Raw genomic sequence first — 27761 nt, 5'->3', positions numbered from 1 at the left:
GCACACTGAGTCAGCCCTTAACCCCAGTGTGCTGAAATTGTCAAAACGTGTTTTTCAGCAGAAATAAACACGTTTTGGCAACTTTGGTCACCACCATGTAAGTTATAGGGCAGGAACAGCACAGTTTTCAAAACTTGTTTTTCAGCCCGAAATAAACGCGTTTTCTCAGCTCTTAGAATCGCAGTGTAACTGCCTGTCTCAGAAGAGCACACTGAGTCAGCCCTTAACCCCAGTATGCTGAAATTGTCAAAACGTGTTTTTCAGCAGAAATAAACACGTTTTGGCAACTTTGGTCACCACCATGTAAGTTATAGGGCAGGAACAGCACAGTTTTCAAAACGTGTTTTTCAGCCCGAAATAAACGCGTTTTCTCAGCTCTTAGAATCGCAGTGTAACTGCCTGTCTCAGAAGAGCACACTGAGTCAGCCCTTAACCCCAGTGTGCTGAAATTGTCAAAACGTGTTTTTCAGCAGAAATAAACACGTTTTGGCAACTTTGGTCACCACCATGTAAGTTATAGGGCAGGAACAGCACAGTTTTCAAAACGTGTTTTTCAGCCCGAAATAAACGCGTTTTCTCAGCTCTTAGAATCGCAGTGTAACTGCCTGTCTCAGAAGAGCACACTGAGTCAGCCCTTAACCCCAGTGTGCTGAAATTGTCAAAACGTGTTTTACAGCAGAAATAAACACGTTTTGGCAACTTTGGTCACCACCATGTAAGTTATAGGGCAGGAACAGCACAGTTTTCAAAACGTGTTTTTCAGCCCGAAATAAACGCGTTTTCTCAGCCCTTAGAATCACAGTGTAACTGCCTGGCTCAGAAGAGCAAACTGAGTCAGCCCTTAACCCCAGTGTGCTGAAATTGTCAAAACGTGTTTTTCAGCAGAAATAAACACGTTTTGGCAACTTTGGTCACCACCATGTAAGTTATAGGGCAGGAACAGCACAGTTTTCAAAACGTGTTTTTCAGCCCGAAATAAACGCGTTTTCTCAGCTCTTAGAATCGCAGTGTAACTGCCTGTCTCAGAAGAGCACACTGAGTCAGCCCTTAACCCCAGTGTGCTGAAATTGTCAAAACGTGTTTTTCAGCAGAAATAAACACGTTTTGGCAACTTTGGTCACCACCATGTAAGTTATAGGGCAGGAACAGCACAGTTTTCAAAACGTGTTTTTCAGCCCGAATTAAACGCGTTTTCTCAGCTCTTAGAATCGCAGTGTAAATGCCTGTCTCAGAAGAGCACACTGAGTCAGCCCTTAACCCCAGTGTGCTGAAATTGTCAAAACGTGTTTTTCAGCAGAAATAAACACGTTTTGGCAACTTTGGTCACCACCATGTAAGTTATATGGCAGGAACAGCACAGTTTTCAAAACGTGTTTTTCAGCCCGAAATAAACGCGTTTTCTCAGCTCTTAGAATCGCAGTGTAACTGCCTGTCTCAGAAGAGCACACTGAGTCAGCCCTTAACCCCAGTGTGCTGAAATTGTCAAAACGTGTTTTACAGCAGAAATAAACACGTTTGGGCAACTTTGGTCAGCACCATGTAACTTATAGGGCAGGAACAGCACAGTTTTCAAAACGTGTTTTTCAGCCCGAAATAAACGCGTTTTCTCAGCCCTTAGAATCACAGTGTAACTGCCTGGCTCAGAAGAGCACACTGAGTCAGCCCTTAACCCCAGTGTGCTGAAATTGTCAAAACGTGTTTTTCAGCAGAAATAAACACGTTTTGGCAACTTTGGTCACCACCATGTAAGTTATATGGCAGGAACAGCACAGTTTTCAAAACGTGTTTTTCAGCCCGAAATAAACGCGTTTTCTCAGCCCTTAGAATCACAGTGTAACTGCCTGTCTCAGAAGAGCACAGTGAGTCAGCCCTTAACCCCAGTGTGCTGAAATTGTCAAAACGTGTTTTTCAGCAGAAATAAACACGTTTTGGCAACTTTGGTCACCACCAGGTAAGTTATATGGCAGGAACAGCACAGTTTTCAAAACGTGTTTTTCAGCCCGAAATAAACGCGTTTTCTCTGCCCTTAGAATCACAGTGTAACTGCCTGTCTCAGAAGAGCACAGTGAGTCAGCCCTTAACCCCAGTGTGCTGAAATTGTCAAAACGTGTTTTTCAGCAGAAATAAACACGTTTTGGCAACTTTTGTCACCACCATGTAAGTTATATGGCAGGAACAGCACAGTTTTCAAAACGTGTTTTTCAGCTGGAAATCAACGCGTTTTCTCAGCCCTTAGAATCACAGTGTAACTGCCTGGCTCAGAAGAGCACACTGAGTCAGCCCTTAACCCCAGTGTGCTGAAATTGTCAAAACGTGTTTTTCAGCAGAAATAAACACGTTTTGGCAACTTTGGTCACCACCATGTAAGTTATAGGGCAGGAACAGCACAGTTTTCAAAACGTGTTTTTCAGCCCGAAATAAACGCGTTTTCTCAGCTCTTAGAATCGCAGTGTAATTGCCTGTCTCAGAAGAGCACACTGAGTCAGCCCTTAACCCCAGTGTGCTGAAATTGTCAAAACGTGTTTTACAGCAGAAATAAACACGTTTTGGCAACTTTGGTCACCACCATGTAAGTTATAGGGCATAAACAGCACAGTTTTCAAAACGTGTTTTTCAGCCCGAAATAAACGCGTTTTCTCAGCCCTTAGAATCGCAGTGTAACTGCCTTGGTCAGAAGAGCAAACTGAGTCAGCCCTTAACCCCAGTGTGCTGAAATTGTCAAAACGTGTTTTTCAGCAGAAATAAACACGTTTTGGCAACTTTGGTCACCACCATGTAAGTTATAGGGCAGGAACAGCACAGTTTTCAAAACGTGTTTTTCAGCCCGAAATAAACGCGTTTTCTCAGCTCTTAGAATCGCAGTGTAACTGCCTGTCTCAGAAGAGCACACTGAGTCAGCCCTTAACCCCAGTGTGCTGAAATTGTCAAAACGTGTTTTTCAGCAGAAATAAACACGTTTTGGCAACTTTGGTCACCACCATGTAAGTTATAGGGCAGGAACAGCACAGTTTTCAAAACGTGTTTTTCAGCCCGAAATAAACGCGTTTTCTCAGCTCTTAGAATCGCAGTGTAACTGCCTGTCTCAGAAGAGCACACTGAGTCAGCCCTTAACCCCAGTGTGCTGAAATTGTCAAAACATGTTTTTCAGCAGAAATAAACACGTTTTGGCAACTTTGGTCACCACCATGTAAGTTATAGGGCAGGAACAGCACAGTTTTCAAAACGTGTTTTTCAGCCCGAAATAAACGCGTTTTCTCAGCTCTTAGAATCGCAGTGTAACTGCCTGTCTCAGAAGAGCACACTGAGTCAGCCCTTAACCCCAGTATGCTGAAATTGTCAAAACGTGTTTTTCAGCAGAAATAAACACGTTTTGGCAACTTTGGTCACCACCATGTAAGTTATAGGGCAGGAACAGCACAGTTTTCAAAACGTGTTTTTCAGCCCGAAATAAACGCGTTTTCTCAGCTCTTAGAATCGCAGTGTAACTGCCTGTCTCAGAAGAGCACACTGAGTCAGCCCTTAACCCCAGTGTGCTGAAATTGTCAAAACGTGTTTTTCAGCAGAAATAAACACGTTTTGGCAACTTTGGTCACCACCATGTAAGTTATAGGGCAGGAACAGCACAGTTTTCAAAACGTGTTTTTCAGCCCGAAATAAACGCGTTTTCTCAGCTCTTAGAATCGCAGTGTAACTGCCTGTCTCAGAAGAGCACACTGAGTCAGCCCTTAACCCCAGTGTGCTGAAATTGTCAAAACGTGTTTTACAGCAGAAATAAACACGTTTTGGCAACTTTGGTCACCACCATGTAAGTTATAGGGCAGGAACAGCACAGTTTTCAAAACGTGTTTTTCAGCCCGAAATAAACGCGTTTTCTCAGCCCTTAGAATCACAGTGTAACTGCCTGGCTCAGAAGAGCAAACTGAGTCAGCCCTTAACCCCAGTGTGCTGAAATTGTCAAAACGTGTTTTTCAGCAGAAATAAACACGTTTTGGCAACTTTGGTCACCACCATGTAAGTTATAGGGCAGGAACAGCACAGTTTTCAAAACGTGTTTTTCAGCCCGAAATAAACGCGTTTTCTCAGCTCTTAGAATCGCAGTGTAACTGCCTGTCTCAGAAGAGCACACTGAGTCAGCCCTTAACCCCAGTGTGCTGAAATTGTCAAAACGTGTTTTTCAGCAGAAATAAACACGTTTTGGCAACTTTGGTCACCACCATGTAAGTTATAGGGCAGGAACAGCACAGTTTTCAAAACGTGTTTTTCAGCCCGAATTAAACGCGTTTTCTCAGCTCTTAGAATCGCAGTGTAAATGCCTGTCTCAGAAGAGCACACTGAGTCAGCCCTTAACCCCAGTGTGCTGAAATTGTCAAAACGTGTTTTTCAGCAGAAATAAACACGTTTTGGCAACTTTGGTCACCACCATGTAAGTTATATGGCAGGAACAGCACAGTTTTCAAAACGTGTTTTTCAGCCCGAAATAAACGCGTTTTCTCAGCTCTTAGAATCGCAGTGTAACTGCCTGTCTCAGAAGAGCACACTGAGTCAGCCCTTAACCCCAGTGTGCTGAAATTGTCAAAACGTGTTTTACAGCAGAAATAAACACGTTTGGGCAACTTTGGTCAGCACCATGTAACTTATAGGGCAGGAACAGCACAGTTTTCAAAACGTGTTTTTCAGCCCGAAATAAACGCGTTTTCTCAGCCCTTAGAATCACAGTGTAACTGCCTGGCTCAGAAGAGCACACTGAGTCAGCCCTTAACCCCAGTGTGCTGAAATTGTCAAAACGTGTTTTTCAGCAGAAATAAACACGTTTTGGCAACTTTGGTCACCACCATGTAAGTTATATGGCAGGAACAGCACAGTTTTCAAAACGTGTTTTTCAGCCCGAAATAAACGCGTTTTCTCAGCCCTTAGAATCACAGTGTAACTGCCTGTCTCAGAAGAGCACAGTGAGTCAGCCCTTAACCCCAGTGTGCTGAAATTGTCAAAACGTGTTTTTCAGCAGAAATAAACACGTTTTGGCAACTTTGGTCACCACCAGGTAAGTTATATGGCAGGAACAGCACAGTTTTCAAAACGTGTTTTTCAGCCCGAAATAAACGCGTTTTCTCTGCCCTTAGAATCACAGTGTAACTGCCTGTCTCAGAAGAGCACAGTGAGTCAGCCCTTAACCCCAGTGTGCTGAAATTGTCAAAACGTGTTTTTCAGCAGAAATAAACACGTTTTGGCAACTTTTGTCACCACCATGTAAGTTATATGGCAGGAACAGCACAGTTTTCAAAACGTGTTTTTCAGCTGGAAATCAACGCGTTTTCTCAGCCCTTAGAATCACAGTGTAACTGCCTGGCTCAGAAGAGCACACTGAGTCAGCCCTTAACCCCAGTGTGCTGAAATTGTCAAAACGTGTTTTTCAGCAGAAATAAACACGTTTTGGCAACTTTGGTCACCACCATGTAAGTTATAGGGCAGGAACAGCACAGTTTTCAAAACGTGTTTTTCAGCCCGAAATAAACGCGTTTTCTCAGCTCTTAGAATCGCAGTGTAATTGCCTGTCTCAGAAGAGCACACTGAGTCAGCCCTTAACCCCAGTGTGCTGAAATTGTCAAAACGTGTTTTACAGCAGAAATAAACACGTTTTGGCAACTTTGGTCACCACCATGTAAGTTATAGGGCATAAACAGCACAGTTTTCAAAACGTGTTTTTCAGCCCGAAATAAACGCGTTTTCTCAGCCCTTAGAATCGCAGTGTAACTGCCTTGGTCAGAAGAGCAAACTGAGTCAGCCCTTAACCCCAGTGTGCTGAAATTGTCAAAACGTGTTTTTCAGCAGAAATAAACACGTTTTGGCAACTTTGGTCACCACCATGTAAGTTATAGGGCAGGAACAGCACAGTTTTCAAAACGTGTTTTTCAGCCCGAAATAAACGCGTTTTCTCAGCTCTTAGAATCGCAGTGTAACTGCCTGTCTCAGAAGAGCACACTGAGTCAGCCCTTAACCCCAGTGTGCTGAAATTGTCAAAACGTGTTTTTCAGCAGAAATAAACACGTTTTGGCAACTTTGGTCACCACCATGTAAGTTATAGGGCAGGAACAGCACAGTTTTCAAAACGTGTTTTTCAGCCCGAAATAAACGCGTTTTCTCAGCCCTTAGAATCACAGTGTAACTGCCTGGCTCAGAAGAGCAAACTGAGTCAGCCCTTAACCCCAGTGTGCTGAAATTGTCAAAACGTGTTTTTCAGCAGAAATAAACACGTTTTGGCAACTTTGGTCACCACCATGTAAGTTATAGGGCAGGAACAGCACAGTTTTCAAAACGTGTTTTTCAGCCCGAAATAAACGCGTTTTCTCAGCTCTTAGAATCGCAGTGTAACTGCCTGTCTCAGAAGAGCACACTGAGTCAGCCCTTAACCCCAGTGTGCTGAAATTGTCAAAACGTGTTTTTCAGCAGAAATAAACACGTTTTGGCAACTTTGGTCACCACCATGTAAGTTATAGGGCAGGAACAGCACAGTTTTCAAAACGTGTTTTTCAGCCCGAAATAAACGCGTTTTCTCAGCTCTTAGAATCGCAGTGTAAATGCCTGTCTCAGAAGAGCACACTGAGTCAGCCCTTAACCCCAGTGTGCTGAAATTGTCAAAACGTGTTTTTCAGCAGAAATAAACACGTTTTGGCAACTTTGGTCACCACCATGTAAGTTATATGGCAGGAACAGCACAGTTTTCAAAACGTGTTTTTCAGCCCGAAATAAACGCGTTTTCTCAGCTCTTAGAATCGCAGTGTAACTGCCTGTCTCAGAAGAGCACACTGAGTCAGCCCTTAACCCCAGTGTGCTGAAATTGTCAAAACGTTTTTTACAGCAGAAATAAACACGTTTTGGCAACTTTGGTCAGCACCATGTAACTTATAGGGCAGGAACAGCACAGTTTTCAAAACGTGTTTTTCAGCCCGAAATAAACGCGTTTTCTCAGCCCTTAGAATCACAGTGTAACTGCCTGGCTCAGAAGAGCACACTGAGTCAGCCCTTAACCCCAGTGTGCTGAAATTGTCAAAACGTGTTTTTCAGCAGAAATAAACACGTTTTGGCAACTTTGGTCACCACCATGTAAGTTATATGGCAGGAACAGCACAGTTTTCAAAACGTGTTTTTCAGCCCGAAATAAACGCGTTTTCTCAGCCCTTAGAATCACAGTGTAACTGCCTGTCTCAGAAGAGCACAGTGAGTCAGCCCTTAACCCCAGTGTGCTGAAATTGTCAAAACGTGTTTTTCAGCAGAAATAAACACGTTTTGGCAACTTTGGTCACCACCAGGTAAGTTATATGGCAGGAACAGCACAGTTTTCAAAACGTGTTTTTCAGCCCGAAATAAACGCGTTTTCTCTGCCCTTAGAATCACAGTGTAACTGCCTGTCTCAGAAGAGCACAGTGAGTCAGCCCTTAACCCCAGTGTGCTGAAATTGTCAAAACGTGTTTTTCAGCAGAAATAAACACGTTTTGGCAACTTTTGTCACCACCATGTAAGTTATATGGCAGGAACAGCACAGTTTTCAAAACGTGTTTTTCAGCTGGAAATCAACGCGTTTTCTCAGCCCTTAGAATCACAGTGTAACTGCCTGGCTCAGAAGAGCACACTGAGTCAGCCCTTAACCCCAGTGTGCTGAAATTGTCAAAACGTGTTTTTCAGCAGAAATAAACACGTTTTGGCAACTTTGGTCACCACCATGTAAGTTATAGGGCAGGAACAGCACAGTTTTCAAAACGTGTTTTTCAGCCCGAAATAAACGCGTTTTCTCAGCTCTTAGAATCGCAGTGTAACTGCCTGTCTCAGAAGAGCACACTGAGTCAGCCCTTAACCCCAGTGTGCTGAAATTGTCAAAACGTGTTTTACAGCAGAAATAAACACGTTTTGGCAACTTTGGTCACCACCATGTAAGTTATAGGGCATAAACAGCACAGTTTTCAAAACGTGTTTTTCAGCCCGAAATAAACGCGTTTTCTCAGCCCTTAGAATCACAGTGTAACTGCCTGGCTCAGAAGAGCAAACTGAGTCAGCCCTTAACCCCAGTGTGCTGAAATTGTCAAAACGTGTTTTTCAGCAGAAATAAACACGTTTTGGCAACTTTGGTCACCACCATGTAAGTTATAGGGCAGGAACAGCACAGTTTTCAAAACGTGTTTTTCAGCCCGAAATAAACGCGTTTTCTCAGCCCTTAGAATCACAGTGTAACTGCCTGGCTCAGAAGAGCAAACTGAGTCAGCCCTTAACCCCAGTGTGCTGAAATTGTCAAAACGTGTTTTTCAGCAGAAATAAACACGTTTTGGCAACTTTGGTCACCACCATGTAAGTTATAGGGCAGGAACAGCACAGTTTTCAAAACGTGTTTTTCAGCCCGAAATAAACGCGTTTTCTCAGCCCTTAGAATCACAGTGTAACTGCCTGGCTCAGAAGAGCAAACTGAGTCAGCCCTTAACCCCAGTGTGCTGAAATTGTCAAAACGTGTTTTTCAGCAGAAATAAACACGTTTTGGCAACTTTGGTCACCACCATGTAAGTTATAGGGCAGGAACAGCACAGTTTTCAAAACGTGTTTTTCAGCCCGAAATAAACGCGTTTTCTCAGCCCTTAGAATCACAGTGTAACTGCCTGGCTCAGAAGAGCACACTGAGTCAGCCCTTAACCCCAGTGTGCTGAAATTGTCAAAACGTGTTTTACAGCAGAAATAAACACGTTTTGGCAACTTTGGTCACCACCATGTAAGTTATAGGGCAGGAACAGCACAGTTTTCAAAACGTGTTTTTCAGCCCGAAATAAACGCGTTTTCTCAGCCCTTAGAATCACAGTGTAAATGCCTGGCTCAGAAGAGCAAACTGAGTCAGCCCTTAACCCCAGTGTGCTGAAATTGTCAAAACGTGTTTTTCAGCAGAAATAAACACGTTTTGGCAACTTTGGTCACCACCATGTAAGTTATAGGGCAGGAACAGCACAGTTTTCAAAACGTGTTTTTCAGCCCGAAATAAACGCGTTTTCTCAGCTCTTAGAATCGCAGTGTAACTGCCTGTCTCAGAAGAGCACACTGAGTCAGCCCTTAACCCCAGTGTGCTGAAATTGTCAAAACGTGTTTTACAGCAGAAATAAACACGTTTTGGCAACTTTGGTCACCACCATGTAAGTTATAGGGCAGGAACAGCACAGTTTTCAAAACGTGTTTTTCAGCCCGAAATAAACGCGTTTTCTCAGCTCTTAGAATCGCAGTGTAACTGCCTGTCTCAGAAGAGCACACTGAGTCAGCCCTTAACCCCAGTGTGCTGAAATTGTCAAAACGTGTTTTTCAGCAGAAATAAACACGTTTTGGCAACTTTGGTCACCACCATGTAAGTTATAGGGCAGGAACAGCACAGTTTTCAAAACGTGTTTTTCAGCCCGAAATAAACGCGTTTTCTCAGCTCTTAGAATCGCAGTGTAACTGCCTGTCTCAGAAGAGCACACTGAGTCAGCCCTTAACCCCAGTGTGCTGAAATTGTCAAAACGTGTTTTTCAGCAGAAATAAACACGTTTTGGCAACTTTGGTCACCACCATGTAAGTTATAGGGCAGGAACAGCACAGTTTTCAAAACGTGTTTTTCAGCCCGAAATAAACGCGTTTTCTCAGCTCTTAGAATCGCAGTGTAACTGCCTGTCTCAGAAGAGCACACTGAGTCAGCCCTTAACCCCAGTGTGCTGAAATTGTCAAAACGTGTTTTTCAGCAGAAATAAACACGTTTTGGCAACTTTGGTCACCACCATGTAAGTTATAGGGCAGGAACAGCACAGTTTTCAAAACGTGTTTTTCAGCCCGAAATAAACGCGTTTTCTCAGCTCTTAGAATCGCAGTGTAACTGCCTGTCTCAGAAGAGCACACTGAGTCAGCCCTTAACCCCAGTGTGCTGAAATTGTCAAAACGTGTTTTACAGCAGAAATAAACACGTTTTGGCAACTTTGGTCAGCACCATGTAACTTATAGGGCAGGAACAGCACAGTTTTCAAAACGTGTTTTTCAGCCCGAAATAAACGCGTTTTCTCAGCTCTTAGAATCGCAGTGTAACTGCCTGTCTCAGAAGAGCACACTGAGTCAGCCCTTAACCCCAGTGTGCTGAAATTGTCAAAACGTGTTTTACAGCAGAAATAAACACGTTTTGGCAACTTTGGTCAGCACCATGTAACTTATAGGGCAGGAACAGCACAGTTTTCAAAACGTGTTTTTCAGCCCGAAATAAACGCGTTTTCTCAGCCCTTAGAATCACAGTGTAACTGCCTGTCTCAGAAGAGCACAGTGAGTCAGCCCTTAACCCCAGTGTGCTGAAATTGTCAAAACGTGTTTTTCAGCAGAAATAAACACGTTTTGGCAACTTTGGTCACCACCATGTAAGTTATATGGCAGGAACAGCACAGTTTTCAAAACGTGTTTTTCAGCCCGAAATAAACGCGTTTTCTCAGCTCTTAGAATCGCAGTGTAACTGCCTGTCTCAGAAGAGCACAGTGAGTCAGCCCTTAACCCCAGTGTGCTGAAATTGTCAAAACGTGTTTTACAGCAGAAATAAACACGTTTTGGCAACTTTGGTCACCACCATGTAAGTTATATGGCATGAACAGCACAGTTTTCAAAACGTGTTTTTCAGCCCGAAATAAACGCGTTTTCTCAGCCCTTAGAATCGCAGTGTAACTGCCTGGCTCAGAAGAGCACAGTGAGTCAGCCCTTAACCCCAGTGTGCTGAAATTGTCAAAACGTGTTTTACAGCAGAAATAAACACGTTTTGGCAACTTTGGTCACCACCATGTAAGTTATATGGCATGAACAGCACAGTTTTCAAAACGTGTTTTTCAGCCCGAAATAAACGCGTTTTCTCAGCTCTTAGAATCGCAGTGTAACTGCCTGTCTCAGAAGAGCACAGTGAGTCAGCCCTTAACCCCAGTGTGCTGAAATTGTCAAAACGTGTTTTACAGCAGAAATAAACACGTTTTGGCAACTTTGGTCACCACCATGTAACTTATAGGGCAGGAACAGCACAGTTTTCAAAACGTGTTTTTCAGCCCGAAATAAACGCGTTTTCTCAGCCCTTAGAATCACAGTGTAACTGCCTGTCTCAGAAGAGCACACTGAGTCAGCCCTTAACCCCAGTGTGCTGAAATTGTCAAAACGTGTTTTACAGCAGAAATAAACACGTTTTGGCAACTTTGGTCACCACCATGTAAGTTATAGGGCATAAACAGCACAGTTTTCAAAACGTGTTTTTCAGCCCGAAATAAACGCGTTTTCTCAGCCCTTAGAATCACAGTGTAACTGCCTGGCTCAGAAGAGCAAACTGAATCAGCCCTTAACCCCAGTGTGCTGAAATTGTCAAAACGTGTTTTTCAGCAGAAATAAACACGTTTTGGCTACTTTGGTCACCACCATGTAAGTTATAGGGCAGGAACAGCACAGTTTTCAAAACGTGTTTTTCAGCCCGAAAAAAACGCGTTTTCTCAGCTCTTAGAATCGCAGTGTAACTGCCTGTCTCAGAAGAGCACACTGAGTCAGCCCTTAACCCCAGTGTGCTGAAATTGTCAAAACGTGTTTTTCAGCAGAAATAAACACGTTTTGGCAACTTTGGTCACCACCATGTAAGTTATAGGGCAGGAACAGCACAGTTTTCAAAACGTGTTTTTCAGCCCGAAATAAACGCGTTTTCTCAGCTCTTAGAAACGCAGTGTAACTGCCTGTCTCAGAAGAGCACACTGAGTCAGCCCTTAACCCCAGTGTGCTGAAATTGTCAAAACGTGTTTTTCAGCAGAAATAAACACGTTTTGGCAACTTTGGTCACCACCATGTAAGTTATAGGGCAGGAACAGCACAGTTTTCAAAACGTGTTTTTCAGCCCGAAATAAACGCGTTTTCTCAGCCCTTAGAATCACAGTGTAACTGCCTGTCTCAGAAGAGCAAACTGAGTCAGCCCTTAACCCCAGTGTGCTGAAATTGTCAAAACGTGTTTTACAGCAGAAATAAACACGTTTTGGCAACTTTGGTCACCACCATGTAAGTTATAGGGCAGGAACAGCACAGTTTTCAAAACGTGTTTTTCAGCCCGAAATAAACGCGTTTTCTCAGCCCTTAGAATCACAGTGTAACTGCCTGGCTCAGAAGAGCAAACTGAGTCAGCCCTTAACCCCAGTGTGCTGAAATTGTCAAAACGTGTTTTTCAGCAGAAATAAACACGTTTTGGCAACTTTGGTCACCACCATGTAAGTTATAGGGCAGGAACAGCACAGTTTTCAAAACGTGTTTTTCAGCCCGAAATAAACGCGTTTTCTCAGCCCTTAGAATCACAGTGTAACTGCCTGGCTCAGAAGAGCAAACTGAGTCAGCCCTTAACCCCAGTGTGCTGAAATTGTCAAAACGTGTTTTTCAGCAGAAATAAACACGTTTTGGCAACTTTGGTCACCACCATGTAAGTTATAGGGCAGGAACAGCACAGTTTTCAAAACGTGTTTTTCAGCCCGAAATAAACGCGTTTTCTCAGCCCTTAGAATCACAGTGTAACTGCCTGGCTCAGAAGAGCACACTGAGTCAGCACTTAACCCCAGTGTGCTGAAATTGTCAAAACGTGTTTTACAGCAGAAATAAACACGTTTTGGCAACTTTGGTCACCACCATGTAAGTTATAGGGCAGGAACAGCACAGTTTTCAAAACGTGTTTTTCAGCCCGAAATAAACGCGTTTTCTCAGCCCTTAGAATCACAGTGTAAATGCCTGGCTCAGAAGAGCAAACTGAGTCAGCCCTTAACCCCAGTGTGCTGAAATTGTCAAAACGTGTTTTTCAGCAGAAATAAACACGTTTTGGCAACTTTGGTCACCACCATGTAAGTTATAGGGCAGGAACAGCACAGTTTTCAAAACGTGTTTTTCAGCCCGAAATAAACGCGTTTTCTCAGCTCTTAGAATCGCAGTGTAACTGCCTGTCTCAGAAGAGCACACTGAGTCAGCCCTTAACCCCAGTGTGCTGAAATTGTCAAAACGTGTTTTACAGCAGAAATAAACACGTTTTGGCAACTTTGGTCACCACCATGTAAGTTATAGGGCAGGAACAGCACAGTTTTCAAAACGTGTTTTTCAGCCCGAAATAAACGCGTTTTCTCAGCTCTTAGAATCGCAGTGTAACTGCCTGTCTCAGAAGAGCACACTGAGTCAGCCCTTAACCCCAGTGTGCTGAAATTGTCAAAACGTGTTTTTCAGCAGAAATAAACACGTTTTGGCAACTTTGGTCACCACCATGTAAGTTATAGGGCAGGAACAGCACAGTTTTCAAAACGTGTTTTTCAGCCCGAAATAAACGCGTTTTCTCAGTTCTTAGAATCGCAGTGTAACTGCCTGTCTCAGAAGAGCACACTGAGTCAGCCCTTAACCCCAGTGTGCTGAAATTGTCAAAACGTGTTTTTCAGCAGAAATAAACACGTTTTGGCAACTTTGGTCACCACCATGTAAGTTATAGGGCAGGAACAGCACAGTTTTCAAAACTTGTTTTTCAGCCCGAAATAAACGCGTTTTCTCAGCTCTTAGAATCGCAGTGTAACTGCCTGTCTCAGAAGAGCACACTGAGTCAGCCCTTAACCCCAGTGTGCTGAAATTGTCAAAACGTGTTTTTCAGCAGAAATAAACACGTTTTGGCAACTTTGGTCACCACCATGTAAGTTATAGGGCAGGAACAGCACAGTTTTCAAAACGTGTTTTTCAGCCCGAAATAAACGCGTTTTCTCAGCTCTTAGAATCGCAGTGTAACTGCCTGTCTCAGAAGAGCACACTGAGTCAGCCCTTAACCCCAGTGTGCTGAAATTGTCAAAACGTGTTTTTCAGCAGAAATAAACACGTTTTGGCAACTTTGGTCACCACCATGTAAGTTATAGGGCAGGAACAGCACAGTTTTCAAAACGTGTTTTTCAGCCCGAAATAAACGCGTTTTCTCAGCTCTTAGAATCGCAGTGTAACTGCCTGTCTCAGAAGAGCACACTGAGTCAGCCCTTAACCCCAGTGTGCTGAAATTGTCAAAACGTGTTTTACAGCAGAAATAAACACGTTTTGGCAACTTTGGTCACCACCATGTAAGTTATAGGGCATAAACAGCACAGTTTTCAAAACGTGTTTTTCAGCCCGAAATAAACGCGTTTTCTCAGCCCTTAGAATCACAGTGTAACTGCCTGGCTCAGAAGAGCAAACTGAGTCAGCCCTTAACCCCAGTGTGCTGAAATTGTCAAAACGTGTTTTTCAGCAGAAATAAACACGTTTTGGCAACTTTGGTCACCACCATGTAAGTTATAGGGCAGGAACAGCACAGTTTTCAAAACGTGTTTTTCAGCCCGAAATAAACGCGTTTTCTCAGCTCTTAGAATCGCAGTGTAACTGCCTGTCTCAGAAGAGCACACTGAGTCAGCCCTTAACCCCAGTGTGCTGAAATTGTCAAAACGTGTTTTTCAGCAGAAATAAACACGTTTTGGCAACTTTGGTCACCACCATGTAAGTTATAGGGCAGGAACAGCACAGTTTTCAAAACGTGTTTTTCAGCCCGAAATAAACGCGTTTTCTCAGCTCTTAGAATCGCAGTGTAACTGCCTGTCTCAGAAGAGCACACTGAGTCAGCCCTTAACCCCAGTGTGCTGAAATTGTCAAAACGTGTTTTACAGCAGAAATAAACACGTTTTGGCAACTTTGGTCACCACCATGTAAGTTATAGGGCATAAACAGCACAGTTTTCAAAACGTGTTTTTCAGCCCGAAATAAACGCGTTTTCTCAGCCCTTAGAATCACAGTGTAACTGCCTGGCTCAGAAGAGCACACTGAGTCAGCCCTTAACCCCAGTGTGCTGAAATTGTCAAAACGTGTTTTTCAGCAGAAATAAACACGTTTTGGCAACTTTGGTCACCACCATGTAAGTTATATGGCAGGAACAGCACAGTTTTCAAAACGTGTTTTTCAGCCCGAAATAAACGCGTTTTCTCAGCTCTTAGAATCGCAGTGTAACTGCCTGTCTCAGAAGAGCACACTGAGTCAGCCCTTAACCCCAGTGTGCTGAAATTGTCAAAACGTGTTTTACAGCAGAAATAAACACGTTTTGGCAACTTTGGTCAGCACCATGTAACTTATAGGGCAGGAACAGCACAGTTTTCAAAACGTGTTTTTCAGCCCGAAATAAACGCGTTTTCTCAGCCCTTAGAATCACAGTGTAACTGCCTGGCTCAGAAGAGCACACTGAGTCAGCCCTTAACCCCAGTGTGCTGAAATTGTCAAAACGTGTTTTTCAGCAGAAATAAACACGTTTTGGCAACTTTGGTCACCACCATGTAAGTTATATGGCAGGAACAGCACAGTTTTCAAAACGTGTTTTTCAGCCCGAAATAAACGCGTTTTCTCAGCCCTTAGAATCACAGTGTAACTGCCTGTCTCAGAAGAGCACAGTGAGTCAGCCCTTAACCCCAGTGTGCTGAAATTGTCAAAACGTGTTTTTCAGCAGAAATAAACACGTTTTGGCAACTTTGGTCACCACCAGGTAAGTTATATGGCAGGAACAGCACAGTTTTCAAAACGTGTTTTTCAGCCCGAAATAAACGCGTTTTCTCTGCCCTTAGAATCACAGTGTAACTGCCTGTCTCAGAAGAGCACAGTGAGTCAGCCCTTAACCCCAGTGTGCTGAAATTGTCAAAACGTGTTTTTCAGCAGAAATAAACACGTTTTGGCAACTTTGGTCACCACCATGTAAGTTATATGGCAGGAACAGCACAGTTTTCAAAACGTGTTTTTCAGCTCGAAATCAACGCGTTTTCTCAGCCCTTAGAATCACAGTGTAACTGCCTGGCTCAGAAGAGCACACTGAGTCAGCCCTTAACCCCAGTGTGCTGATATTGTCAAAACGTGTTTTACAGCAGAAATAAACACGTTTTGGCAACTTTGGTCACCACCATGTAAGTTATAGGGCAGGAACAGCACAGTTTTCAAAACGTGTTTTTCAGCCCGAAATAAACGCGTTTTCTCAGCCCTTAGAATCACAGTGTAACTGCCTGGCTCAGAAGAGCAAACTGAGTCAGCCCTTAACCCCAGTGTGCTGAAATTGTCAAAACGTGTTTTTCAGCAGAAATAAACACGTTTTGGCAACTTTGGTCACCACCATGTAAGTTATAGGGCAGGAACAGCACAGTTTTCAAAACGTGTTTTTCAGCCCGAAATAAACGCGATTTCTCAGCCCTTAGAATCACAGTGTAACTGCCTGGCTCAGAAGAGCAAACTGAGTCAGCCCTTAACCCCAGTGTGCTGAAATTGTCAAAACGTGTTTTTCAGCAGAAATAAACACGTTTTGGCAACTTTGGTCACCACCATGTAAGTTATAGGGCAGGAACAGCACAGTTTTCAAAACGTGTTTTTCAGCCCGAAATAAACGCGTTTTCTCAGCCCTTAGAATCACAGTGTAACTGCCTGGCTCAGAAGAGCACACTGAGTCAGCCCTTAACCCCAGTGTGCTGAAATTGTCTAAACGTGTTTTACAGCAGAAATAAACACGTTTTGGCAACTTTGGTCACCACCATGTAAGTTATAGGGCAGGAACAGCACAGTTTTCAAAACGTGTTTTTCAGCCCGAAATAAACGCGTTTTCTCAGCCCTTACAATCACAGTGTAAATGCCTGGCTCAGAAGAGCAAACTGAGTCAGCCCTTAACCCCAGTGTGCTGAAATTGTCAAAACGTGTTTTTCAGCAGAAATAAACACGTTTTGGCAACTTTGGTCACCACCATGTAAGTTATATGGCAGGAACAGCACAGTTTTCAAAACGTGTTTTTCAGCCCGAAATAAACGCGTTTTCTCAGCTCTTAGAATCGCAGTGTAACTGCCTGTCTCAGAAGAGCACACTGAGTCAGCCCTTAACCCCAGTGTGCTGAAATTGTCAAAACGTGTTTTACAGCAGAAATAAACACGTTTTGGCAACTTTGGTCAGCACCATGTAACTTATAGGGCAGGAACAGCACAGTTTTCAAAACGTGTTTTTCAGCCCGAAATAAACGCGTTTTCTCAGCCCTTAGAATCACAGTGTAACTGCCTGTCTCAGAAGAGCACAGTGAGTCAGCCCTTAACCCCAGTGTGCTGAAATTGTCAAAACGTGTTTTTCAGCAGAAATAAACACGTTTTGGCAACTTTGGTCACCACCAGGTAAGTTATATGGCAGGAACAGCACAGTTTTCAAAACGTGTTTTTCAGCCCGAAATAAACGCGTTTTCTCAGCTCTTAGAATCGCAGTGTAACTGCCTGTCTCAGAAGAGCACACTGAGTCAGCCCTTAACCCCAGTGTGCTGAAATTGTCAAAACGTGTTTTACAGCAGAAATAAACACGTTTTGGCAACTTTGGTCACCACCATGTAACTTATAGGGCAGGAACAGCACAGTTTTCAAAACGTGTTTTTCAGCCCGAAATAAACGCGTTTTCTCAGCCCTTAGAATCACAGTGTAACTGCCTGTCTCAGAAGAGCACAGTGAGTCAGCCCTTAACCCCAGTGTGCTGAAATTGTCAAAACGTGTTTTTCAGCAGAAATAAACACGTTTTGGCAACTTTGGTCACCACCATGTAAGTTATATGGCAGGAACAGCACAGTTTTCAAAACGTGTTTTTCAGCCCGAAATAAACGCGTTTTCTCAGCTCTTAGAATCGCAGTGTAACTGCCTGTCTCAGAAGAGCACAGTGAGTCAGCCCTTAACCCCAGTGTGCTGAAAATGTCAAAACGTGTTTTACAGCAGAAATAAACACGTTTTGGCAACTTTGGTCACCACCATGTAAGTTATATGGCAGGAACAGCACAGTTTTCAAAACGTGTTTTTCAGCCCGAAATAAACGCGTTTTCTCAGCTCTTAGAATCGCAGTGTAACTGCCTGTCTCAGAAGAGCACAGTGAGTCAGCCCTTAACCCCAGTGTGCTGAAATTGTCAAAACGTGTTTTACAGCAGAAATAAACACGTTTTGGCAACTTTGGTCACCACCATGTAACTTATAGGGCAGGAACAGCACAGTTTTCAAAACGTGTTTTTCAGCCCGAAATAAACGCGTTTTCTCAGCCCTTAGAATCACAGTGTAACTGCCTGTCTCAGAAGAGCACACTGAGTCAGCCCTTAACCCCAGTGTGCTGAAATTGTCAAAACGTGTTTTTCAGCAGAAATAAACACGTTTTGGCAACTTTGGTCACCACCATGTAAGTTATATGGCAGGAACAGCACAGTTTTCAAAACGTGTTTTTCAGCCCGAAATAAACGCGTTTTCTCAGCTCTTAGAATCGCAGTGTAACTGCCTGTCTCAGAAGAGCACACTGAGTCAGCCCTTAACCCCAGTGTGCTGAAATTGTCAAAACGTGTTTTACAGCAGAAATAAACACGTTTTGGCAACTTTGGTCAGCACCATGTAACTTATAGGGCAGGAACAGCACAGTTTTCAAAACGTGTTTTTCAGCCCGAAATAAACGCGTTTTCTCAGCCCTTAGAATCACAGTGTAACTGCCTGGCTCAGAAGAGCACACTGAGTCAGCCCTTAACCCCAGTGTGCTGAAATTGTCAAAACGTGTTTTTCAGCAGAAATAAACACGTTTTGGCAACTTTGGTCACCACCATGTAAGTTATATGGCAGGAACAGCACAGTTTTCAAAACGTGTTTTTCAGCCCGAAATAAACGCGTTTTCTCAGCCCTTAGAATCACAGTGTAACTGCCTGTCTCAGAAGAGCACAGTGAGTCAGCCCTTAACCCCAGTGTGCTGAAATTGTCAAAACGTGTTTTTCAGCAGAAATAAACACGTTTTGGCAACTTTGGTCACCACCAGGTAAGTTATATGGCAGGAACAGCACAGTTTTCAAAACGTGTTTTTCAGCCCGAAATAAACGCGTTTTCTCTGCCCTTAGAATCACAGTGTAACTGCCTGTCTCAGAAGAGCACAGTAAGTCAGCCCTTAACCCCAGTGTGCTGAAATTGTCAAAACGTGTTTTTCAGCAGAAATAAACACGTTTTGGCAACTTTGGTCACCACCATGTAAGTTATATGGCAGGAACAGCACAGTTTTCAAAACGTGTTTTTCAGCCCGAAATAAACGCGTTTTCTCAGCCCTTAGAATCACAGTGTAACTGCCTGGCTCAGAAGAGCACAGTGAGTCAGCCCTTAACCCCAGTGTGCTGAAATTGTCAAAACGTGTTTTTCAGCAGAAATAAACACGTTTTGGCAACTTTGGTCACCACCATGTAAGTTATAGGGCAGGAACAGCACAGTTTTCAAAACGTGTTTTTCAGCCCGAAATAAACGCGTTTTCTCAGCCCTTAGAATCACAGTGTAACTGCCTGGCTCAGAAGAGCAAACTGAGTCAGCCCTTAACCCCAGTGTGCTGAAATTGTCAAAACGTGTTTTTCAGCAGAAATAAACACGTTTTGGCAACTTTGGTCACCACCATGTAAGTTATAGGGCAGGAACAGCACAGTTTTCAAAACGTGTTTTTCAGCCCGAAATAAACGCGTTTTCTCAGCCCTTAGAATCACAGTGTAACTGCCTGGCTCAGAAGAGCACACTGAGTCAGCCCTTAACCCCAGTGTGCTGAAATTGTCTAAACGTGTTTTACAGCAGAAATAAACACGTTTTGGCAACTTTGGTCACCACCATGTAAGTTATAGGGCAGGAACAGCACAGTTTTCAAAACGTGTTTTTCAGCCCGAAATAAACGCGTTTTCTCAGCCCTTAGAATCACAGTGTAAATGCCTGGCTCAGAAGAGCAAACTGAGTCAGCCCTTAACCCCAGTGTGCTGAAATTGTCAAAACGTGTTTTTCAGCAGAAATAAACACGTTTTGGCAACTTTGGTCACCACCATGTAAGTTATATGGCAGGAACAGCACAGTTTTCAAAACGTGTTTTTCAGCCCGAAATAAACGCGTTTTCTCAGCTCTTAGAATCGCAGTGTAACTGCCTGTCTCAGAAGAGCACACTGAGTCAGCCCTTAACCCCAGTGTGCTGAAATTGTCAAAACGTGTTTTACAGCAGAAATAAACACGTTTTGGCAACTTTGGTCAGCACCATGTAACTTATAGGGCAGGAACAGCACAGTTTTCAAAACGTGTTTTTCAGCCCGAAATAAATGCGTTTTCTCAGCCCTTAGAATCACAGTGTAACTGCCTGGCTCAGAAGAGCACACTGAGTCAGCCCTTAACCCCAGTGTGCTGAAATTGTCAAAACGTGTTTTTCAGCAGAAATAAACACGTTTTGGCAACTTTGGTCACCACCATGTAAGTTATATGGCTGGAACAGCACAGTTTTCAAAACGTGTTTTTCAGCCCGAAATAAACGCGTTTTCTCAGCCCTTAGAATCACAGTGTAACTGCCTGTCTCAGAAGAGCACAGTGAGTCAGCCCTTAACCCCAGTGTGCTGAAATTGTCAAAACGTGTTTTACAGCAGAAATAAACACGTTTTGGCAACTTTGGTCAGCACCATGTAACTTATAGGGCAGGAACAGCACAGTTTTCAAAACGTGTTTTTCAGCCCGAAATAAACGCGTTTTCTCAGCCCTTAGAATCACAGTGTAACTGCCTGTCTCAGAAGAGCACAGTGAGTCAGCCCTTAACCCCAGTGTGCTGAAATTGTCAAAACGTGTTTTTCAGCAGAAATAAACACGTTTTGGCAACTTTGGTCACCACCATGTAAGTTATATGGCAGGAACAGCACAGTTTTCAAAACGTGTTTTTCAGCCCGAAATAAACGCGTTTTCTCAGCTCTTAGAATCGCAGTGTAACTGCCTGTCTCAGAAGAGCACAGTGAGTCAGCCCTTAACCCCAGTGTGCTGAAATTGTCAAAACGTGTTTTACAGCAGAAATAAACACGTTTTGGCAACTTTGGTCACCACCATGTAAGTTATATGGCATGAACAGCACAGTTTTCAAAACGTGTTTTTCAGCCCGAAATAAACGCGTTTTCTCAGCTCTTAGAATCGCTGTGTAACTGCCTGTCTCAGAAGACCACAGTGAGTCAGCCCTTAACCCCAGTGTGCTGAAATTGTCAAAACGTGTTTTACAGCAGAAATAAACACGTTTTGGCAACTTTGGTCACCACCATGTAACTTATAGGGCAGGAACAGCACAGTTTTCAAAACGTGTTTTTCAGCCCGAAATAAACGCGTTTTCTCAGCCCTTAGAATCACAGTGTAACTGCCTGGCTCAGAAGAGCAAACTGAGTCAGCCCTTAACCCCAGTGTGCTGAAATTGTCAAAACGTGTTTTTCAGCAGAAATAAACACGTTTTGGCAACTTTGGTCACCACCATGTAAGTTATAGGGCAGGAACAGCACAGTTTTCAAAACGTGTTTTTCAGCCCGAAATAAACGCGTTTTCTCAGCCCTTAGAATCACAGTGTAACTGCCTGGCTCAGAAGAGCACACTGAGTCAGCCCTTAACCCCAGTGTGCTGAAATTGTCAAAACGTGTTTTACAGCAGAAATAAACACGTTTTGGCAACTTTGGTCACCACCATGTAAGTTATAGGGCAGGAACAGCACAGTTTTCAAAACGTGTTTTTCAGCCCGAAATAAACGCGTTTTCTCAGCCCTTAGAATCACAGTGTAAATGCCTGGCTCAGAAGAGCAAACTGAGTCAGCCCTTAACCCCAGTGTGCTGAAATTGTCAAAACGTGTTTTTCAGCAGAAATAAACACGTTTTGGCAACTTTGGTCACCACCATGTAAGTTATAGGGCAGGAACAGCACAGTTTTCAAAACGTGTTTTTCAGCCCGAAATAAACGCGTTTTCTCAGCTCTTAGAATCGCAGTGTAACTGCCTGTCTCAGAAGAGCACACTGAGTCAGCCCTTAACCCCAGTGTGCTGAAATTGTCAAAACGTGTTTTACAGCAGAAATAAACACGTTTTGGCAACTTTGGTCACCACCATGTAAGTTATAGGGCAGGAACAGCACAGTTTTCAAAACGTGTTTTTCAGCCCGAAATAAACGCGTTTTCTCAGCTCTTAGAATCGCAGTGTAACTGCCTGTCTCAGAAGAGCACACTGAGTCAGCCCTTAACCCCAGTGTGCTGAAATTGTCAAAACGTGTTTTTCAGCAGAAATAAACACGTTTTGGCAACTTTGGTCACCACCATGTAAGTTATAGGGCAGGAACAGCACAGTTTTCAAAACGTGTTTTTCAGCCCGAAATAAACGCGTTTTCTCAGCTCTTAGAATCGCAGTGTAACTGCCTGTCTCAGAAGAGCACACTGAGTCAGCCCTTAACCCCAGTGTGCTGAAATTGTCAAAACGTGTTTTTCAGCAGAAATAAACACGTTTTGGCAACTTTGGTCACCACCATGTAAGTTATAGGGCAGGAACAGCACAGTTTTCAAAACGTGTTTTTCAGCCCGAAATAAACGCGTTTTCTCAGCTCTTAGAATCGCAGTGTAACTGCCTGTCTCAGAAGAGCACACTGAGTCAGCCCTTAACCCCAGTGTGCTGAAATTGTCAAAACGTGTTTTTCAGCAGAAATAAACACGTTTTGGCAACTTTGGTCACCACCATGTAAGTTATAGGGCAGGAACAGCACAGTTTTCAAAACGTGTTTTTCAGCCCGAAATAAACGCGTTTTCTCAGCTCTTAGAATCGCAGTGTAACTGCCTGTCTCAGAAGAGCACACTGAGTCAGCCCTTAACCCCAGTGTGCTGAAATTGTCAAAACGTGTTTTTCAGCAGAAATAAACACGTTTTGGCAACTTTGGTCACCACCATGTAAGTTATAGGGCAGGAACAGCACAGTTTTCAAAACGTGTTTTTCAGCCCGAAATAAACGCGTTTTCTCAGCTCTTAGAATCGCAGTGTAACTGCCTGTCTCAGAAGAGCACACTGAGTCAGCCCTTAACCCCAGTGTGCTGAAATTGTCAAAACGTGTTTTTCAGCAGAAATAAACACGTTTTGGCAACTTTGGTCACCACCATGTAAGTTATAGGGCAGGAACAGCACAGTTTTCAAAACGTGTTTTTCAGCCCGAAATAAACGCGTTTTCTCAGCCCTTAGAATCACAGTGTAACTGCCTGGCTCAGAAGAGCACACTGAGTCAGCCCTTAACCCCAGTGTGCTGAAATTGTCAAAACGTGTTTTTCAGCAGAAATAAACACGTTTTGGCAACTTTGGTCACCACCATATAAGTTATATGGCAGGAACAGCACAGTTTTCAAAACGTGTTTTTCAGCCCGAAATAAACGCGTTTTCTCAGCCCTTAGAATCACAGTGTAACTGCCTGTCTCAGAAGAGCACAGTGAGTCAGCCCTTAACCCCAGTGTGCTGAAATTGTCAAAACGTGTTTTTCAGCAGAAATAAACACGTTTTGGCAACTTTGGTCACCACCAGGTAACTTATAGGGCAGGAACAGCACAGTTTTCAAAACGTGTTTTTCAGCCCGAAATAAACGCGTTTTCTCAGCTCTTAGAATCGCAGTGTAAATGCCTGTCTCAGAAGAGCACACTGAGTCAGCCCTTAACCCCAGTGTGCTGAAATTGTCAAAACGTGTTTTTCAGCAGAAATAAACACGTTTTGGCAACTTTGGTCACCACCATGTAAGTTATATGGCAGGAACAGCACAGTTTTCAAAACGTGTTTTTCAGCCCGAAATAAACGCGTTTTCTCAGCTCTTAGAATCGCAGTGTAACTGCCTGTCTCAGAAGAGCACACTGAGTCAGCCCTTAACCCCAGTGTGCTGAAATTGTCAAAACGTGTTTTACAGCAGAAATAAACACGTTTTGGCAACTTTGGTCAGCACCATGTAACTTATAGGGCAGGAACAGCACAGTTTTCAAAACGTGTTTTTCAGCCCGAAATAAACGCGTTTTCTCAGCCCTTAGAATCACAGTGTAACTGCCTGGCTCAGAAGAGCACACTGAGTCAGCCCTTAACCCCAGTGTGCTGAAATTGTCAAAACGTGTTTTTCAGCAGAAATAAACACGTTTTGGCAACTTTGGTCACCACCATGTAAGTTATATGGCAGGAACAGCACAGTTTTCAAAACGTGTTTTTCAGCCCGAAATAAACGCGTTTTCTCAGCCCTTAGAATCACAGTGTAACTGCCTGTCTCAGAAGAGCACAGTGAGTCAGCCCTTAACCCCAGTGTGCTGAAATTGTCAAAACGTGTTTTTCAGCAGAAATAAACACGTTTTGACAACTTTGGTCACCACCAGGTAAGTTATATGGCAGGAACAGCACAGTTTTCAAAACGTGTTTTTCAGCCCGAAATAAACGCGTTTTCTCAGCCCTTAGAATCACAGTGTAACTGCCTGTCTCAGAAGAGCACAATGAGTCAGCCCTTAACCCCAGTGTGCTGAAATTGTCAAAACGTGTTTTTCAGCAGAAATAAACACGTTTTGGCAACTTTGGTCACCACCATGTAAGTTATATGGCAGGAACAGCACAGTTTTCAAAACGTGTTTTTCAGCCCGAAATAAACGCGTTTTCTCAGCCCTTAGAATCACAGTGTAACTGCCTGGCTCAGAAGAGCACACTGAGTCAGCCCTTAACCCCAGTGTGCTGAAATTGTCTAAACGTGTTTTACAGCAGAAATAAACACGTTTTGGCAACTTTGGTCACCACCATGTAAGTTATAGGGCAGGAACAGCACAGTTTTCAAAACGTGTTTTTCAGCCCGAAATAAACGCGTTTTCTCAGCCCTTAGAATCACAGTGTAAATGCCTGGCTCAGAAGAGCAAACTGAGTCAGCCCTTAACCCCAGTGTGCTGAAATTGTCAAAACGTGTTTTTCAGCAGAAATAAACACGTTTTGGCAACTTTGGTCACCACCATGTAAGTTATATGGCAGGAACAGCACAGTTTTCAAAACGTGTTTTTCAGCCCGAAATAAACGCGTTTTCTCAGCTCTTAGAATCGCAGTGTAACTGCCTGTCTCAGAAGAGCACACTGAGTCAGCCCTTAACCCCAGTGTGCTGAAATTGTCAAAACGTGTTTTACAGCAGAAATAAACACGTTTTGGCAACTTTGGTCAGCACCATGTAACTTATAGGGCAGGAACAGCACAGTTTTCAAAACGTGTTTTTCAGCCCGAAATAAACGCGTTTTCTCAGCCCTTAGAATCACAGTGTAACTGCCTGGCTCAGAAGAGCACACTGAGTCAGCCCTTAACCCCAGTGTGCTGAAATTGTCAAAACGTGTTTTTCAGCAGAAATAAACACGTTTTGGCAACTTTGGTCACCACCATGTAAGTTATATGGCAGGAACAGCACAGTTTTCAAAACGTGTTTTTCAGCCCGAAATAAACGCGTTTTCTCAGCCCTTAGAATCACAGTGTAACTGCCTGTCTCAGAAGAGCACAGTGAGTCAGCCCTTAACCCCAGTGTGCTGAAATTGTCAAAACGTGTTTTTCAGCAGAAATAAACACGTTTTGGCAACTTTGGTCACCACCAGGTAAGTTATATGGCAGGAACAGCACAGTTTTCAAAACGTGTTTTTCAGCCCGAAATAAACGCGTTTTCTCTGCCCTTAGAATCACAGTGTAACTGCCTGTCTCAGAAGAGCACAGTGAGTCAGCCCTTAACCCCAGTGTGCTGAAATTGTCAAAACGTGTTTTTCAGCAGAAATAAACACGTTTTGGCAACTTTGGTCACCACCAGGTAAGTTATATGGCAGGAACAGCACAGTTTTCAAAACGTGTTTTTCAGCCCGAAATAAACGCGTTTTCTCAGCTCTTAGAATCGCAGTGTAACTGCCTGTCTCAGAAGAGCACACTGAGTCAGCCCTTAACCCCAGTGTGCTGAAATTGTCAAAACGTGTTTTACAGCAGAAATAAACACGTTTTGGCAACTTTGGTCAGCACCATGTAACTTATAGGGCAGGAACAGCACAGTTTTCAAAACGTGTTTTTCAGCCCGAAATAAACGCGTTTTCTCAGCCCTTAGAATCACAGTGTAACTGCCTGTCTCAGAAGAGCACAGTGAGTCAGCCCTTAACCCCAGTGTGCTGAAATTGTCAAAACGTGTTTTTCAGCAGAAATAAACACGTTTTGGCAACTTTGGTCACCACCATGTAAGTTATATGGCAGGAACAGCACAGTTTTCAAAACGTGTTTTTCAGCCCGAAATAAACGCGTTTTCTCAGCTCTTAGAATCGCAGTGTAACTGCCTGTCTCAGAAGAGCACAGTGAGTCAGCCCTTAACCCCAGTGTGCTGAAATTGTCAAAACGTGTTTTACAGCAGAAATAAACACGTTTTGGCAACTTTGGTCACCACCATGTAAGTTATATGGCATGAACAGCACAGTTTTCAAAACGTGTTTTTCAGCCCGAAATAAACGCGTTTTCTCAGCTCTTAGAATCGCAGTGTAACTGCCTGTCTCAGAAGAGCACAGTGAGTCAGCCCTTAACCCCAGTGTGCTGAAATTGTCAAAACGTGTTTTACAGCAGAAATAAACACGTTTTGGCAACTTTGGTCACCACCATGTAACTTATAGGGCAGGAACAGCACAGTTTTCAAAACGTGTTTTTCAGCCCGAAATAAACGCGTTTTCTCAGCCCTTAGAATCACAGTGTAACTGCCTGTCTCAGAAGAGCACACTGAGTCAGCCCTTAACCCCAGTGTGCTGAAATTGTCAAAACGTGTTTTACAGCAGAAATAAACACGTTTTGGCAACTTTGGTCAGCACCATGTAACTTATAGGGCAGGAACAGCACAGTTTTCAAAACGTGTTTTTCAGCCCGAAATAAACGCGTTTTCTCAGCCCTTAGAATCACAGTGTAACTGCCTGGCTCAGAAGAGCACACTGAGTCAGCCCTTAACCCCAGTGTGCTGAAATTGTCAAAACGTGTTTTTCAGCAGAAATAAACACGTTTTGGCAACTTTGGTCACCACCATGTAAGTTATAGGGCAGGAACAGCACAGTTTTCAAAACGTGTTTTTCAGCCCGAAATAAACGCGTTTTCTCAGCTCTTAGAATCGCAGTGTAACTGCCTGTCTCAGAAGAGCACACTGAGTCAGCCCTTAACCCCAGTGTGCTGAAATTGTCAAAACGTGTTTTTCAGCAGAAATAAACACGTTTTGGCAACTTTGGTCACCACCATGTAAGTTATAGGGCAGGAACAGCACAGTTTTCAAAACGTGTTTTTCAGCCCGAAATAAACGCGTTTTCTCAGCTCTTAGAATCGCAGTGTAACTGCCTGTCTCAGAAGAGCACACTGAGTCAGCCCTTAACCCCAGTGTGCTGAAATTGTCAAAACGTGTTTTACAGCAGAAATAAACACGTTTTGGCAACTTTGGTCACCACCATGTAAGTTATAGGGCATAAACAGCACAGTTTTCAAAACGTGTTTTTCAGCCCGAAATAAACGCGTTTTCTCAGCCCTTAGAATCACAGTGTAACTGCCTGGCTCAGAAGAGCAAACTGAGTCAGCCCTTAACCCCAGTGTGCTGAAATTGTCAAAACGTGTTTTTCAGCAGAAATAAACACGTTTTGGCAACTTTGGTCACCACCATGTAAGTTATAGGGCAGGAACAGCACAGTTTTCAAAACGTGTTTTTCAGCCCGAAATAAACGCGTTTTCTCAGCCCTTAGAATCACAGTGTAACTGCCTGGCTCAGAAGAGCACACTGAGTCAGCCCTTAACCCCAGTGTGCTGAAATTGTCTAAACGTGTTTTACAGCAGAAATAAACACGTTTTGGCAACTTTGGTCACCACCATGTAAGTTATAGGGCAGGAACAGCACAGTTTTCAAAACGTGTTTTTCAGCCCGAAATAAAC

This window comes from Atractosteus spatula, chromosome 3 (assembly GCF_055471065.1).
Source record: "Atractosteus spatula isolate fAtrSpa1 chromosome 3, fAtrSpa1.hap1, whole genome shotgun sequence".
Taxonomy (NCBI): Eukaryota; Metazoa; Chordata; class Actinopteri; order Semionotiformes; family Lepisosteidae; genus Atractosteus; species Atractosteus spatula.
Note: the sequence above shows the minus strand (reverse complement) of the source record.